The sequence below is a fragment of the Arachis ipaensis genome, chromosome B10 (genome assembly GCF_000816755.2).
Source record: "Arachis ipaensis cultivar K30076 chromosome B10, Araip1.1, whole genome shotgun sequence".
Taxonomy (NCBI): Eukaryota; Viridiplantae; Streptophyta; class Magnoliopsida; order Fabales; family Fabaceae; genus Arachis; species Arachis ipaensis.
The window spans coordinates 87842428-87847627 of NC_029794.2; positions in this window are offsets into that span (position 1 = coordinate 87842428).

Below are 5200 nucleotides of genomic sequence, written 5' to 3' on the forward strand. Positions count from 1 at the left end.
AGTTACTTGGTCAAAATAATGACTTCTTCCCCAAGAAACTGTAATTTCGGGGTACCCTACCAATTTTGAAAAATTTTTGCGGCAAACTTGCTTCAAGAATGTATTTTGGAACATAGTGATTGAGCTAAGAACACAAGCATGTGAGTTTTGAGCCTATTGTGTGGTTACATCTTCTAACCACTATTTCCCATTCTTGTGTGCATTATTTTCTCTCTATGACTGTAATCCTTGATTTGTCTGATTCTATATGTCCATTACTTTGTGTATGAATGCATTTACATGATTGAGACCATCATTTCAATAGTCACTTTCCCCAAATGGCCTTAACCCTTTTATCTACCATTTCTAACCAATTTTGAGCCCATGATAAACCCTCTTTGTTCTTAAATGGAGCACATCAACAACCCTAAGCAAAAAATAACGATTAGATTAGGTAAGTGGAGGTATGTATCATTCAAATGGGAGGGTGTACTTGGGAACTTGGATAGATGTAAAGGTGTGTATTTGTAGTTGTAATTGAAAATTCTGGAATTTGGGAACATACTCATGTATTGAATGATTGAACCATATGCATTGAAACTTTTGTACATGAATCCCCAAGAAAAAGGGTACCAAAAAGAAAAAAAAAATTTATGTGTATATATAAGTATGTAAGAAAAAAAATAGAAAAAAAATATATATAGAAGAAACAAAAATAGAAAAAAGAGAAAACAATGAGAGGGGACAAAAATGCCCCAAGACAAAGTAATAATAACAATGCATATGGGATGTGAATTGAAAAGAATGCATGAGTATGCAAAAAAAAAAGTGAAACCCATGGGTAGCTAGGTATTGTATTATAGTTGTATAGGTTGTTCTATGTGTCTAGTGGGATCTTAGGTTAATCAAGGATTCAAATTTTAGGCTCACTTGACCATATACATCCTTACCTTCACCCTAGCCCCGTTACAACCCATGAATAAGACCTCATGATACTTATAAGCATGCATTAAGTAATTGTTGATTGTTAGATGAAAGACAAATCTTGGAAAGCATGATTAGGAGAGGATTTGAGTGATGAACCCTATACACTCGAGCGAATAGAGTGGATACACTTCTGGTGAGGGTTCGATGCTCAACTCCTTGTTCACGGCTTTCACAAGCATTCATCTAGCAAGTTATATGCACTTCATAGTGATGTTCGAATTGGTAAGATTTATGAACTACAAATCACTTTTACCCCGTATGCTCATATGTGTTCTTGGAGGATAGATTTACCATTGACCAAGTAGATGGATGATTTTACATTAGTTGCATGCATTCATTTAGGAAATTTGCACTTCATGAACCCTTTCTTACCATGATCTTTGATCTTTTTATTTTTAGCATGAGGACATTCTTGGTTTAAGTATGGGGAGATTTGATAAACTCCAATTTTGTGGTTTATATTGTGTAGAATTTTGGAGTTTTTGTCAATATTTTTCACACTTATCCACAAGAATTGCATGGTTTTGTGTTCCCTTCCTAATATTGCTCCATGATGGAAAACAAACTTCTTTTGTCTTAAAATTGCTATATTTTGATCCTCTTTTATTACCATTCGATGCCGTGACGTGTTTGTTGAGTGATTTCAGAATTTATAGGGCAAGAATGGCTTAGAAGAGAGAAAGAAAGCATGCACAAGAGGAAGGAACATAAAGATTTGGATTTTGGAAACTTCAGCATGGGTGAGCATGCGCACATACAGCGCACGCGGGGATAAGGACAGCTGGAAGCGGCGCGCAAAGATGGACGCATCCGTGTAGATTAGGGAAATCCACACCGGAGAGCACGCATACATGGCGCGCGCGCGTGGATCACAAAATCAGCCGGTGCGCACGGACGCATGGCACGCACGCGTGACAAGTTGCATGTGACCTCATTAAAGAAAGTTGTGCCTGGCGAGGCTCAAGAGGCCCAAATTCAAGCTGGTTCTGCATGGAAAAGAACCAAGGATGCTAGAGGGAAAGGGGGGATCATTCATTTTACACTTAGACACAATTTTTAGCTAGTTTTTGGTTTTTGTTCTTCTAGAGAGAAAAACCCTTGTTCCTCTCTAGATCTAGTTTGAATTGATCTTCCCTTGTTGAATTCTGAATTGGATATTGTTAATTACTAGTTTGGATTGCTTAATTTGAATTCCTTAGCATAATTTTGTTTAGATCTTGTGTTAGATTTATGTTTTCTTATCAATTGTCACTTTATACCCATTTCATGAATCTTGTGAATCTTGAATTGCTAATGTTACATTGATGATTTTCATGGTTAATTGTGTTGTTTGAGTGATTGTATGTTGAAAATTGTTAGTGGATACTTGCTAATTTCAATTAAATTACACTTTGAATATGTCTTTTGGTAATACTTACCATGTGTTTGATGAAATGTTTCCCTTGATTATGGAGTGGTTTTCTCTACTCTTGGCATAAGCTAGGGGAGTTGAGTGACCTTGAATCATTGGGTCTCATTGAATTGGTGATTTGAGAACCCTTGGTGATCAACTTGATACCCATTGACACTAACCCACTACTAATCTAATTAGTAGATAGGTTGGGACTTATGGGTTGATGTGATCATACCTATTTAACGTACTTCAAGCCTAGGAGTAGGTAATACGTACTTAAGGCTTTTGAGAAGTAGACTTGATGGGTTGGTACCTCATAATGATCAATATTCGGTATGTAGATAAGGATGGCAATCTCAATTCCCATGCTTAGCCAAGAGTTGCTTTTATCATTCATATTTGAAAACGCAAAAATCCTAACTGCTTTGTCTTAGTTATAGTTAGTTGTTTAGTTTTAGAGTAGAATTATATTGGATGTTATCTTATTAATTTGGAATTGCTCACTTCTTGCTTTAGTTATTTGAATTAGTTTCTTGTATTTCAAGATTAGTTGCTTATTAAGATTCCTAGTTTAATTTCTTGCTCATGACTTGCAACCCCGGAATTTTAACCAATGTTGATGCACATGTTTGCCCATTCCTTGTGAGACGACCCGAGGTTTGAATACTTCGGTTACTTTATTGGGGTTGAACTTGTGAAAACCAATTCCTTCTAAATTTGATTCGCGGATTATTTGTCGGTTGAGGACTATACTTGCAACGCGAAAAATCTTGTGAAATTCGTTACTGACGGTATCCGTGACATCATTTTTTCTTCATTCCTTCAACACAATATTTGCCTTCTAATCATGAAATCACTTAACAAATATATCAAGGCATCGAATGGAATTAAAGTGAAATAAAATTAGCGATTTAAAGGCCTAAAAAGCATGTTTTTACTCTTAAGCACAAATAAGGAGAAATTCATAAAACCATGCTATTTCATTGAATAAATGTGAGATAAGTTGATAAAATTCCTTGAATTTAACACAAGATAAACCACAAAATTGGTGTTTATTAGAGTGCACACCCTCTCTAGACACTCGGACAACCTTTTTTCGGTTGATCTTGAGAAGTATCCGGCGTTGCCCAAGGAACCAGAGTACAAGCCAAAGATGCCTTATCCTCAGAGGCTTCAAAAAGTGACCAAGGACAAGCAATTTTCAAAGTTCTTGGAAGTCTTTAGAAAGTTGCAAATCAATGTTCTTTTTGCTGAGGCTTTGGAGAAAATGCCTCTCTATGTCAAGTTCATGAAAGTACCCAGGGGATGGAGAAACAAAAAGATCCCCACTGAAGGTTTCTCACTAGGGATGAAATTGGTGTTAACTAAAAACCCCATCCTGCCTTATACTGTGAATAGGATCCTATCTCTTGTGCATATTTAGCTAATCCATGAGAGCATAGGAAAGAGATTTATAGTGAGAGGTGAGGAGTTGAAGCACTATGATCAACCACCACCTTAGCAAGGAATCAATCGTCAAGCTAATAACGTTAAAGAAGTACTTGTTGGGAGGAAACCCAACACTGAGTATCCTTTAGTTTTTCTTTTAGTTTGTTTTCTTTATCTTTGATTTTATTATTTGTAGTTTTCCTTGGTTTAATCTTGTTTATGATCATGCAAAGTGTGTAGAACAGAGATGGGAGGACTCTAGAGGAGAAACAGAACACCCTGGAGAGCATGCTACTCGAGTGTGCTGGCACTAAACGCCAAGCTGGGCGTTCAGTGCTTGGCTTAGCAAGAAGAGGCTGGCGTTAAACCCCAGGAGGGCTTTTAACGCCCTGAAGGGCATGAAAATCTAGCGTTAAATGCCAGGTGGGCGTTTAACGCCCACAAGGAGCTTCAATTCATACCTCTGGCGTTTAGCGGCAAGGCTCGTAATCTAAAAAAAAATTAAATTCTTCTTTCCCTTCTATCACTCTTATCCTCTTTTGCATTAATTTTGTTTTTACTCATTCGTGTGCTTTTCATGTCCTACCCTGTTTTCAGTTTTTCTTTGCTTGGGGACAAGTAAAATTTTAAGTTTGGTGTTGCAAAACGAACTCTCTATTTATCTTATTATCAATGGCACTAAAGGGAGGTGAATCATATTTACAGAGGAACACAGCTTGAGGAGTAAGATGGCCACCATGACTGAGGTGGTTGAATGTCATTATCTTCTGCCTATTTTATTTTTTGTTTTCTAGTATTTTATCTTATTTCTTGTTTTCTATTTGAAATCCTTTGCATGATCAGTAGTGGTACTTTATTATTTTTCTAGTTTAGTTATTTACTTTGTTATTTTACGTTTATTTTGAAAAAAAAAATTGTCTCATGTATTACTCACTGGGCTTGGAAAAATCAAAAGAAAAAGAAAAGAAGTAGCAAATTGCATGAGGCTTGAGTTATATATTATGAGTTGTTTTGATTACTTTGATGTGGCGGCATTATCTATAATTCTGAATGTATGAGCTGAATAGTGCATATTTGATCTTGAAGTTAAGAATGTTGGTTCTTGAAGAACAGGAACATAGAGAAGTATTGTATGTTTGCATGTTTGTAAAACGAAGGGAAAACTATTTTCTAGTTTTTCAAAAGAAAACAGCGATATGATTTCAAGTTAAAGGCTCCTACTTTGTTATTATATATGTATATTGAAGTCATTGTAATATCCACGCTATCAGAATGGCACAGCAAGAAATGTGATATTCTAGTAGTAAGGATGTTACACTCTTAGTTTTACCTTGCCATAAAACCCAATCATGAAATAAAATTATATTTACTTATATATTATTTATTTACGGACCAGTCATCTTGTTTTATGAA